Source organism: Jatropha curcas, chromosome 5, assembly GCF_041381405.1.
Source record: "Jatropha curcas cultivar XTBG-Jc1 chromosome 5, XTBG_Jcur_1.0, whole genome shotgun sequence".
In the NCBI taxonomy this organism is placed as follows: domain Eukaryota; kingdom Viridiplantae; phylum Streptophyta; class Magnoliopsida; order Malpighiales; family Euphorbiaceae; genus Jatropha; species Jatropha curcas.
In genome coordinates this window covers 26,746,961-26,760,743 of record NC_143155.1, presented here as the reverse complement: position 1 = coordinate 26,760,743, position 13,783 = coordinate 26,746,961, and the positions used below count along the sequence as shown (strand labels likewise).

Below are 13,783 nucleotides of genomic sequence, written 5' to 3'. Positions count from 1 at the left end.
ACAACAAAAGCCATAGTAGACACCGGATAAAACAAATTGGTGCTCATTCCCCTAAAAACACAATGGCAAAACAGAATCTTCCACGGGCACCTAGAATCTATTCTATTACAAAGACGGGAAAAAGGATCGAACAGAAACAACAAGAAGGTAAAACACAACTGCTGAATCTACTGTTTGCATATGCTTGGGTATGACAAAAAGAATAACACTGAACAGTATACATTGCTTATTTACAAATTACAACTTCGCTAACCTAAACTTAGTCGGAGCTCATCAACATCACAAGATTGACCAACTAGCAAGCTACAGTGTATGGTAAGATCCGGATAACCTTTTTGGGTCAATGAAACCGTCTAGGTATGCAACGCACAAGCATTCTCTCCATGCAGTAAAGACAATGACCTTATACAAAACTCACAAATATGGGTGAATTCAATGGACAAAAAAAATCTGTTACGGATGGCAAAAGCAAAGTCTTACAAGATGTGGTCAGCAAGTATGATAGGTGGATCCAATGTGTGTTTAACTCCCAGTTTCATCCCCTTTATATTCATATTCAACACTCTGCATGATTTTCCACCATTAAATTCAGGTTCTGATGCACTCATCGAAGAACAGTCATCAATCTGATAATCTCTGTCATCAACCAAGGACTTCATATATGAGCATGGTCGCTCTTCAGCTTCCATATTAGATACAGGCTCCTGCCCTGAACCAAAAGGCAATTCAAATGATGATGATCCAAGAGGTTGTGTCCTCATCTGCACAGATCGCAAGAGTGCAGCCCTCCTCAAGTCAGCTGAGTGGCAAAATATCACTAGGTGATGATGGGAACCGACCCTCAGAATCTGAACCTCGTTGGCGAGGTTGTGAGCAAGTGACGCTATTGACAGTGCAGCCATGTGCTGGATATGAGCTGGTAGAAGGAGCACAAGAGAATCCACCAAATGGTCTTTGGTACCTATAGGGAGAGACTGGACTTGTGGGCAGACTATCAGGCTGGGATGAGCAAATATTTGTGGGGGTCTCGCAAAACCTAGAATCTTCAGAGTCTTCTGACATTGGTGAATACTGCAAGGACATTTCGTCCCTGAAATGTAAATTTAAGGAAACATAACGATGTGAGGGATCAAACAAAAACAGTGAGCTTTCCAATAACTAAAATGACAATGAACTATTTACCAATGTTTTTAATACAATATAATGCCACAAAAATTATATAGAACAAGCATTTCTACATAAAAGAATTATGCGTAGTGTTTGCAATCGACGACAAAACTATGACAGAAAACTGCACCCATGTATAAGCACACTACAAAAAAAGAAAAGGAGACTTTGCAACATGATATAATTTTTTCAGATTAATAGAGTTTCAAATGACACTTTCTATAACTTCACATATTTCCTAAAAATAGTTCATACCACAATAATTTTCCCACTGAAGAGCTGCCAAAGAATGGGTTCTGGAAAAATCACAGGAAAGAACTCTTGTATAACAAAGTGAAGTTAATATCATGATAAGCCATCATTATCGTATCAGTTCTAAAGCCAAAACAATTCCATAGTAGTCACATTCATTCAAATGAAATTTTGGCAAAGGCTAGGAACCAGCATGAAGCGATATACTGAGGGCAACAATTACAGAACAAAGCAGGAATTTAGCAAATGTTTTTCAAATATTATGCCGTTCATGAATCAACATTACCTAGATAAGCAGACCTTATTAGCAAATTATATTTCATACTGCACATAGGATGACATATAGAAGTACAGTGAATGTCTATGGGCCTGAGTTAATGAGGTTCCAAAACAAGAAAAATAAGCTGCTAAGGCTTACTCCTTATAACTTCCTAAAGGCAACAATGATGAAAAGTAAATGCAGGGTGCAATAATAGAGTTCCAGAAGTGCATGTATGAGCAATTGTTCCCACAAATTGTTTGCCTGCGGTGCACAACAACATAGATGCATCAAGTATGGGAAGCTTTCCTGCTGGTACTAGATACCCTAGCCTAAAAGGCAACACCTACTGTTAAACAATCTAAAACCATTTGAAGCTTTTGTGTCATTTTAGGGCTGCAATATATATATATATATATATATATAAAGACACGAACCAAGAGGTGTTAGCCCTCCTAGTAAGTGCACTTCTTGAGGATCAAATTTGTTTTCTCACCTTTACAAGAATGGAGAACAAATGAACAGAAAATTTCTATATTTCTAGTGATTCACAGCAGAGATTATCTTAAGAACTATGTGTGATTATGTTAAACGCTTAACTAACTAAACGATCCAATATATCATAGTTATCAGATATAGATTAGAACAAAACCCAATGAGTAAATTGGCATCCTCAAATGTGATTAAAATCAGATTCCCAATCCTCAAATGTGATTAAAATCAGATTCCCCTTTCATCACTGCAGAAAGAAATACAAAAGCAGCTATTAGTCTGTTATAACCGGATAAACAAAGTTACAGCACTGTGTTGATTGGCCATTGAAGGAGTACAAACAATCCATGAGTGCTATATCACCTGATGAGTAGTAATATAAACAGTACTCCAGAAAATAGAGCTATAGCACTGCAAATTACCATTTGCATTCCACTGTCACTGATCCCTCCAAACATTAGCATTTCCAGAAATTATGAGAAAATTTTCATGAATTGAAAGTGCATTGCGTGATTCACTAATTATAGAATAAACTCTTAATATAGGAGAAATGCTGCAGAAGGTTGCAATCTCCAAGATGACGTTTTTTTTCAAGTGAGAACCAAGATTCACCTGGCATAAACATGCCTTCAGACCTTGCCAGGAGATTCCATAAGATTTTCAGAAAGTGGGTCTCCAACAGTTATAATCCATTCAGCTAGATGCCATTATCTGCAGAAAACAACAAAATTTAGACAAAAAAAAGGATCAAAATGCAAATATCTATGCAATATAAACTTGATAGTAAAATCTCTTAATTAATTGAATAAAGAAACATTTTATTCCTACTTAATTGATAAAAAAATCAAAACAAGACAACAAAATTCCAAATCATAACAAGGGGAAAAAAAACTTCACCGAGAGTGAAAAACAAAGTAAAGTTCAACAAAACAAAAGTAAAAGCATTTTAAGAAAACCTAGTTCAAATCTCCAGAACAATATTGCCCATGAACAAAAAATTCAGAAATGAAAGTAAAGCTCACAAAATTAGAAGAAAATCAGTAAGAAATTGAAAAATTATATATCTTAAACTAAAAAAGAGACTGATAAAGATAAAGGACAAACCTCACTTAGATAGCGCTTGTGAGAATGTAGATTGTCGAGATAGACCTCGTCTTCGGGATCTCTACTTCGCTTCCCATTTGGCGACGCCGTTGATGGCGGTGTTGAGTTCGAATCCGAGCCCATTTTACTTTTTTTTTTTTCCTTATTTGATTAAAAAGCAAATCAAATTCAATAATTTCATCTTGTTGCTAACACCAAAAAAGTAATCACAATCTAATATATAATTAAGACAAGGAAATTTTGTGTTCTTGTCGCGTTGGATACCGCGAAAAAAGCCAAAACGCCAGGAGTTTTGTTCAACAGTCACCAGATTGTAAGTTCGTGACAGAAGTATCACTTTGGAACTCAGACCCCCTGTTGTCTCTTAACTGAAGGATAAATGCACAAGCAAGCAGATATTATGTACCAAAAAAAAAAGAAAAAGAAAAAGAAAAATACATCAGCAGTTGTTGACACGTGTCTAAAGAGGGTTATTTATACTATATTTCCCCTTCCGTCCTATAACTTATACAAAATTTAATTACTGTAATTAAATTATAATTTTTATTTTATTTTTCTTTTTCTAATATAATTAGAATTCCATTCAAACTCAAGTAATTTAATATTAAATCGTTATAATTATTTATCTAATGTTAAAGGTAATAAGCTATTTAATGTTGATGGGGCTGTAAGAGGAAAACGTGGTCCGGCTGGTATTGGTAGGGTTTTGAGAAGTTTTCTTAGCGTGGTTAATTGTTTTCATCGATGGGTGGGAATTTTAGACTCTAATGAAGCTGAATTATTGGCAATTTTGAAGGCTGCTGAGTTATTTTGTCATCCACTACAAAAAAAATGCAAAATTGCGACCGATTTTTGCGACCGACTTAATTCGGTCGCAATTTTGAGACCGATTTGCGACTTATAAGCCACCGGTCGCAAAATTTGGCGCTGAAAATTCCCGCGAGAATGGTTAATGATTTGCGACCTCTGTACTACGGATTTGCGACCGATTTTGCGACCGATTTGCGACTAAATGTTCTTCTGTCGCAAAACTTCGCGCGTAAAAATGGGCCAAAGTTCTGAGACCGATTGGAGACTACATTGCGACCGATTTTTTGCGACCGATATAGTTAGTCGCAAATCGGTCGCAAATTTTGAGCCTAGTCAAACGACGTCGGCTCATTAAAAATTGCGACTGATAGTTATAACATTTGCGACCGATATGTCGGTCGCAAAATTTAGGGCTTTAAGCGTCGGGCCCTCTCTTTTTTCTTTCTTCTTCTTTCTCTCTTCTCCTTTCTCTCTCCTCTCCTCCGTCCGCAGCGCCACTCCGGCCCCTCCTGACACCGTTCCAGCCCGCCTGACGCAGGCAGCCCCGCTCGCTTTGCACTCCGGTCAGCCTGTTGCGAAAATCTGAGGTTAGTTTTATTTTGCGATTAATTTTTCCAATTTTTTTTTCGATTTATTTGTTTTTATTGTATTTATTTATGGTTGATTTTGTATATAGAGTTGCGATTAGAATTTTTTTATGGTATTATTATTATTATTATTATTATTATTATTATTATTATTATTATTATTATTATTATTATTATTATTATTATTATTATTATTATTATTTTACTGTTCCTATTATTATTATATTATTTGTATTATTGTTGTTGTTATTATTACTAATATTATTAACATTATTATTATTATTATTATTGTGATTGTTATTATTATTATTATTGTATTATTTATTATTACTACTGTTCTTATTATTATTATTATTAGTATTATTATTATTATTATTATTGTTGTTGTTGTTATTAATATTATTATTAAGTTATTATTATATATTGTGTTATTCTTATTATTATTATTAGTATTATTGTTTTGTTATTGTTGTTGTTATTATGATTATTATTATTATTCTTCTTATTTTGTTGTTGTTCTTCCTCTTCTATCTTCTTTCCTGTTCTTCTTCTTCTTCTTGTGCTTGTTCTTCTTCTTCTTCTTGTCTTCTTGTTCTTGTTCTTGTTGTTGTTCTTCTTCTTCTTGGTCTTCTTGTTCCTTTGTTGTTGTTGTTCTTCTTCTTCTTCTTGTGCCTGTCCTTGTTCTTCTTCTTCTTCTCTTCTTGTTCCTGTTGTTGTTGTTCTTTTTTTTTTTCCTTTCCCCTCTCTCTCTGCCCCTTCCCTCCCTTCCCCCTTGCGCGTTTCCGTCCCCCCCCGCCGTCCTTCTCTCTTGTTCCCTCTTTCTTTCCCCCGCCCCCCCTTTCCCCCTTGTTGCTCTCTCTCCCCTTCCTCCCCCTTCCTCTCCCCGCCCTCGCTCCCTCTCCTTTTCTCCTCCCCTTTGACTATTGACGATCTAGAACCGCCTTAATATTTAGGAAGAACGACATTTTGGAGATACATTCGAGTGATATCGAGCGATAAAAATTTTAATTTTCAAATTACATTAATTTCTGCAATTTTACCGATGGATGATAATGAAATTTAGCAACAAAATTGAATGTGATTAGTGAGAACGCCAAATTTTTTTGCTTATTCAATCTCTATTTTTATTTATCTTTTCTAAAAAATATTTTATTCATTAAAAATTGCATTTTCTTTTTGCTTTAAAGTTCTATTTTATTAATATAAAATCTAGTAATCAATACATATAAAACTATTGTAAATATATAGTAGAATGATTTTTACAGTTGTTATTAGGAGAGAAAAACAATATTTTAAAGGTTCTAAATATTGTGGTTGATTTATTATATATATTTTTTGTTAGGACTTTTAATGAAAAATGTGAAATTAACATTTAGTAGTTTTTCTTATTTCAACATTTAGTTACTAAAAAAATTGTTGAATGTATAAAAAAATAAACTCATTTTATCCATCAAAATTTCTCAAATCTAATAAGTGATCTTTTTTTAATAACTTATAAAATACCTTTCACAAATTCATCAAAGTTTAAAATTGAACCGAAATAATTAAATTATTAAAAAAATTTAATCAAACTTTGATAGCTACTTTAGTAGACCATTTCAAAGTCTGCAACCACTTCGAAAAAGTTTCAAAGTTTCAAAGCAAGTGTCATTTCAAATATACAGAATATAAATATTATGTGATGAAAATGAAAGCAATTTTCTTTTTATTATAATATTTTACATTTTATTCAAGTTAATCGAAAAAGAAATAAAAGAAATATGCAAATGCGATGTGTACTTAAGAGTTTTCAGTTTTCAATATATGCTCCAAACTACAAAAACTAATTGTAAATATCTTAAGATTAGCGTATACGTAGTTGATGCATAAAAACTAATTCTGTGAAAGTACTGAACAAAAATAATAACAAGTACAAAAACTAATTGCTCCAATTTTTTTTTTTTGAAGAATAATTGGAATGTATATAAATAATTTTGTGTGTTTAGGTTATTACATGTTCTTAATTATTGGCAACTCTTTCTTGAGAAGTTTTGGCTGTGTTTTTCTTTATTTTTATTATTGTCGTTATTTTTCTTAAATATGTTTTTGACTTAAATGAATGATGAGTTTGGATTGGAGGCCTAGTAGTGGCCATATTGCCTTTGGAGAATGTTGGTATGATATAGAAGTGTTTATTGATTTGTTTTTGTATTTGAGAATTGATTGTGTTGTGCCGAAATGCTGCCGAATTTTTTTCCCAAAAATTCAATATGTAGAATAGTATACTTACCTTTATTACAGTAGTCTTTGTATTCAATAAATGAACTTAGTGATTTTACATTTATATATAGTTACCCTTATTATAGAAATAACCTTAGTTACTTATAAGTGTTGTAAATTGAACATTACATTAGGTGCATGTTTTAAGGATGGTTTAGACTAATGCAATTACATGACACGGCCCTTTATAAACACATTGTTAATTAGGTAAAAAAAAATGCAAATAATCGAGATTGGATGTACTGGAGGTTCGAGGTCAATGGGATATTAAGACAAGAGTTCCTGCAAGGATTGGAGGCGTTTATACAGTTTGCAGTTGGTAATCCCAGTTTTATGGATGGTAATAAGTTGAGGTGTCCATGTAATCACAAGAAGTGTCGAAATCGAGCCTTCTTAGACATCGATACAGTGAAACTTCATTTGTGCAAACATGGGTTCGTGGAAAATTATTACGAATGGATACATCATGGTGAAGCTCGAGTTGCCAGTAGGTCAGGCCACTCCATTCCGGTAAGTTTAGAAGTTCAGCCTTATCAATTTCTGTATGGTAATCAATGCAATGATATGGTAATCGATGCGAGTAGAGTACAATGTGAATGGAATAATATGGAGGAATCGCCAAACGTAGCAGCACAACAATTGTTTGACATGCTAAGTGCAGCTAACAGTGAACTGTGGCCTGGATGCAAGAATCATTCAGTTCTGTCTGTTGTTGCACGATTACTACACATGAAAGCGGAGCACCATTTTTCAGAAAGGTGTTACGATGATTTTGTGTAGTTAGCAAAAGAAATGTTGCCTGAAGGCCATTCAATGGTTGATAATTTTTATCGGACAAAAAAATTAGTTCGGGGGTTGAGACTACCGGTAGAAAAGATTGATTGCTGTCGTAATAATTGTATGATATTCTGGGTGTTGACTCGGAATTCAGAGAATGCAAGTTTTGTAATCTTCCAAGATATCAACGGCGGGGTCAAGGGACTGGTAGAGAACAAAAAGAGAAAGCTTTCAAGAAGATGTATTATTTCCCTCTTATTCCTCACCTTCAAAGGTTATATGCATCTAAGGCGACAGCTGAACACATGACATGGCATGCTTTGCATGAATATGAGGATGGTATAATGACTCATCCGTCAGACTCTGAAGCGTGGAAACATTTTGATAACATTCATCCTGTGTTTGCTGCTGATATGAGAAACATGAGATTGGGGCTTTGTACTGATGGGTTTCAGCCGTTTGGCCAATCAGGACAGCAATATTCATCATGGCCTGTCATTGTGACACCGTATAATCTACCACCGTCAATGTGTATGAAAGATGAATATATGTTTTTGTGTGTTATTGTTCCTGGGCCTACTAATCCAAAACAGAAAATTGATGTGTTTCTGCAGCCTTTGATTGATGAACTTAATTATTTATGGGAATATGGGGTTGAAACATTCGATGTTTCGACCAATCAGAATTTCATAATGCGAGCTGCTTTGCTTTGGACCATCAGTGATTTTTCAGCTTTTGGAATGTTATCTGGGTGGAGTACGGCTGGCAAATTGGCTTGTCCTCACTGCATGGAAAACACTAATGCATTTACACTAAAGAATGGAGGTAAACAATGTTGGTTTGATTGTCATCGCAAATTCTTACCAGAATCTCACCCTTGGAGCAAAAATCGCCAATGCTTTAGAAAGAACATGACTATTGTTGAACCCCCTCCACCTGTGAAGTCTGGAGCACAAAATATTACAAGAAATTGAAGATCTGGGGCTTATGAAAGTTACAAAGTTAGGTGCAGATGAGGTATATACAAGAATTGGCAGGAATAGTGGGTGGAAAAAGCGAAGCATCTTCTGTTCAACACTGTCATGAACATTGAAGGGAAAACCAAGGATAATGCAAAAGCGAGAGCAGACATGAAGGAAATTTGTCGTCGACCAGAACTCGAGCAATCTGTACTTACTGCTAAGTTTTCGAAGGCATGTTATTGTTTAGATAAACCCCAAAGGCAATTATTGTGCGAATGGTTACGATCATTAAGGTTTCCAGATGGCTACTGTTCAAATATGGGTAGATTTGGACATGAGGAAGTACAGATTGTTTGGCATGAAAAGCCATGACTGCCATGTTTTCATGCAAAGATTGATCCCTGTGGCATTCCGGGAATTATTACCAGGAAAAATTTGGGAAGCAATGACAGAATTGAGTCTCTTTTTCAAGGAATTGATGATGACTATTATCCGATGCGATGATATGGACCAATTAGCGCGAGAAATCCCAGTAGTGATGTGCAAGTTGGAGCGAATTTTTCCACCCGGCTTCTTTGATTCTATGGAACATCTGCCGGTTCATTTGCCCTATGAATGTCGTTTAGCAGGACCGGTACAATATCGATGGATGTATCCATTTGAGAGGTGATTCACTAACATCTCATTCTAATGATTACATCATTTTTTTGACTTATACTTACATATTGGCATTGTACAATCACAGACACCTACAGAAAATTAAAAAGAATGTGCGCAATAAGGCAAAGGTCGAGGGATCCATTTGCAATGCATATTTGGTGGAAGAAGCTTCACATTCTGTTCACACTACTTTGACCAACATGTTTTCACCAAGCATCGGACAGTGCCACGTAACGATGACGGAGGAGATCGCGTTCAATCTGAGTTTGAAGGAAATCTAAAAATTTTCACCTACCCTGGGCGTACGATTGGTAAATAAAAAAAAGACGATTGACTGATGCAGAGATACAAGCGGCTCAAACCTATATTTTATTGAATTGCGAAGAGATCACACCATATGTACAGTAAGTATAAATAATGTAAACATTCAAACTTGACGTGGGCCGTTGTTAAATCGTACTTATGCTAATATGGTTCGTTGATAAATAGGAAATATATCAATCTTCTGCGGCTTCAAAATCTCAATTTGACTGATACTGCAGTTGATGCAAAGCTGGACACGGAATTTGCAGAATGGTTCAAATATTATGTAAGTTACTTTCAATGTACACACACGGAATGTACATTTATTAAATTTGACTCATGTCATTACTATTTCCCATAGGCTCGAAGCTCGGAAAGCGATATTCGTAACAGATTTATTACGGATCTGGCAAAGGGGCCATTACCGGTTGCTAATGCCTACTCTGGCTACTTTGTAAACGGTTACAAGTTTCACATGAGGGTTATGGGAGAAGCAGAAAGACAATGAACAGCGGTGTGTGCATAAAGGGATCAAACTACAGTGACGTGTCAAACGATTTTTATGGGAAATTGGTTGAGGTTTTGGAGTTAGAATATCCAGGCCTACCAATGAAGTGCACAATCTTATTCAAATGTGAATGGTTTGATCCTACGCCAAACATTGGCACGAAGGTTCATCCTAAGTATAATCTGGTTGATATTAATCAAAGAAGAAGATATACAAAGTATGAACCTTTTGTTTTGGCAATGCAAGCTGCACAGGTGTACTATGTCCCATATCCATCGTTTAAACGAGATAGATGCGATTGGATGGCAGTGTGCAAAATCAAGGCTAGATCAGTTGTTCATGCACTTGAAACGAAACAATCTTCTTCACTCGCAGTATCAGGCATTTCAAGAAGTTAGGGTTGAAACGCAACCGATGCAAGTTGTTGAAGATTTAACAGATAGATTGGATGATGAAAGCCGATCTTATGTTGAAATAGGACCATCAGATGATGAAGAGGAAGAAGATCAAATCATCATGGGTTCCTCAGAAGACGAATATGAAGAAGAGGAAGCTGATGAAGAGGAGGAGGAAGCAGATGATATTCAAGACACTTAAAACTTAGAGCAATTTTACTGTTACAAATTGATAAATGTATATGTAATTAATATTATTAATGAAGAATTTCAATGGTATTAACTTTCTTTACTCATATTTACCACATGTTCTACAATTCATATAATTGTATAAATTCATTTTATCTAGGTTTGATATCTGCAGTACAGATGGCTAGAGGTAGACCGTTTGATTCTGACGCGTCCGGCAGTGGTTCGCGTGGAGGTCATGGCCCTGGACGCAGTGCCCGTGGACGAGGAGGGTCATCCCTCGTCCTTCGTCAGGTACGTCTGGGGCTTCGTCATCTGCTCAGCGACCAACTGCCGCCATCACATCCTTCTTCAGGTACGTCTGGGGCTTCATCCTCTGCTCAGCATCCAGTACTGCGCCATCACAGCCTTCTGCTCCTTCCTCTTCTACCAGTACAGACTCCACCAGCTGCACAGTCACCTACTGTGCAAGGTAATCATAAATGTCATAACTGTCATTTTAATTATATATTAATTATCTAAAAATTTATAACATTTGTCATTTCTTTTGCAGCTTCATCAGATCCACGTATCACCCTCAGTTTGGTAGCGGGACAGTAAGTACTTATTCAAATTTTCTGCAGGCATATTTTGTAATTATATTTTGTACTTATTCATAACTGTGATGCTTTCGTGTAATTATATTTCACTTCTGTTTTTTTTTTTTCAGCATATATCCATCTTCTCGAGCAGCGAGGCAAATTTTGAAGATAATCAAGCTACAGCTGCATAAAGAAGGATACACATGGGATGCCGTACCACAAGAGGCGAGAGACTTTTATTGGGAGGAGTTCCAGGTACTCTTTGGTTTAAGTTATATCATCATTCAATGTTTACAATTCAAGATACATCCTTAGTGTTTAAACGCTATATGATCTAATTTTTTTGCAGAAACATTTCATATGGGACGAGGCCATTACAGCTATGCTGAAAGTAGCCTGGGAGAAGATATGCGCCGATCGATACGCTGACTTCACCTATAGGATGAGAAGAAGCGGTAAGAAGCAGCAGTGCGTGTCTCAGGAGATATGGGAGAGCTGGCAAAAGGCTTGGGAGGATCCTGCATTCAAGAGAAAGCGGGAGATATTTGCACAAAACAGGCGCAGTGAGATGGCGGTGATGGAGCAGGACCTTCGCGACACACAGGCGGATCTATATCTGCTATAGAGACAGCTCGATTATTAGTAAGTGAACTAGTCCCTTTACAAGAAACTATGTTTAATGAAAGGACACTATATAATTAATATATCATACATAAAATTCATTATAGGCTAAAGAATTAGGTCGTGAGCCCACACCGATGGAGGTGTTTACATACACTCACACGAAGGACCACGATCGTAATACCTTTATCGACAGACGTGCGCTGAGCGTCAATGTAAGTAACAATGAATAATATTTACATTTACCCTCTAATCATTGCGAAGATGTACAAAGTTGAATATAATAAAGCTTGCAATTGCATTGATTAATTAATTTTTTGTTTTCAGGAGAACTATACTACAGCTCGGGAGCGTATTGTTACTTCTCAGACCGATGAATCCGAAGTTGAGTCAAGAATTGACGAGGTAGCGCTTTATCTCGAGGCTGTAGGGGGGAGAGAAGAGGAAGGTATACGGCATCGGGTCTCAGGCATCACAGTTTTACATTGGCTCAGCAGCTCACGCTTCTACAGCCGAGCACAGTGACTCGTACTGTGATGATGATATACGGGCTCAGCTTGCTGATCAGCAGAGACAGATTGCAGAGCTTAGAGCGCATGTGATACGGCTGTCCGGTGAGCACCGTGCTGGTACTTCTCCCTCTGATCCTACGCCTGCTACAGACCGACATGTTTCGACGTCTCAGCAGCAGCCACTATCGGCTCCTGATCCCGATGCTGCAGACGATACCTTGGTCACCCTTCCTGGCGCTACATCACATCCAGCAGTACTCCTCCTGGCGATCCGACATCGGGAGATCCGACATCGGATCCTGCAGATGAGCAGCAGCATATATAGATTTGATTTTGGACATTTTTATTTTTTCATTTGTATTTTCATATTTTAATTTGTTCAGAATAATAAAAGTTACATTTTTATACTGTTCTTGAATAGGTTGTGTGATATATATGCATTTATGTCAACTTTCACAGGTGCAGAAAAATTTTGTTTTCAAAATAATATTTAATTTTTTTTTCATTTTTGCGACCGATTTGCGACCGATTTGATACCAAAAGTAAAATTATGAATTTATAATTTGCGACCGATTGCAAAAAATTGCGACCGATATTCTGCGACCAAATTTGCGACTGAATTTCCAATTAAACCACGACCAAAAATTGCGACTGATTATTCAATTTTGCGACCGATTGTCTCATCGGTCGCAAAATTAGTTTGCGACCAGTATTTTTGCGACCGACGATTGTCGGTCGCAAATCGATCGCTACATCAAATTAGCGACCGATATTTGCCATTTTGCGACCGATTGGTCGGTCGCAAAATGGCGTTTTTTTTATAGTGTTTAGAATACCACAAACCCAGATTAGAAGTTCCATAAAGATATCTTAGAATTCTTTTTACAGCAGTTAAATGAGATTTCTTGGGACATGATTGAAATCTAACACATAGACAAACACTAAAGTGAATGTCAAGTCTGCTTGTAGTTAGATATAGTAAAGAACCAATCATACTTCTAAACAATTTGATGTCCACATCCATACCTTTTTCATATTTTTCTAATTTTGAGGATGGACTCATTGGTGTACTACATACCTTGGCCTTCTCCATTTTGAATCATTTTAACAATTCTCTAGTATATTTACCTTGGTTTATGAAAATTCCATTTTCACATTGTTTGATTTGAAGTCCAAGGAAGAAGTTTAATTCTCCCATCATGCTCATTTCGAACTCACAATGCATAATCTTAGAAAATTCCTTACAAAGAAGATCATTAGTAGAACCAAAGATTATGTCATCAACATAGATTTGTACAACTAGAATATCATGTGCTTTATTTTTAATAAATAGTGTTGTATCAAC

The 13,783-nt window shown here is 36.2% G+C and overlaps 1 pseudogene across 1 annotated transcript; it reads right to left on the bottom strand.

The window, feature by feature from the left end:
• Positions 1 to 384: 384 nt before the first annotated feature.
• Positions 385 to 1,448, bottom strand: LOC149496489 (uncharacterized; annotated as a pseudogene). The gene is made up of 2 exons (XR_016320927.1): positions 1,423 to 1,448; positions 385 to 1,090 (listed from the first exon to the last, which is right to left on the bottom strand). The product of XR_016320927.1 is annotated as an uncharacterized LOC149496489 (transcript).
• Positions 1,449 to 13,783: the final 12,335 nt, after the last annotated feature.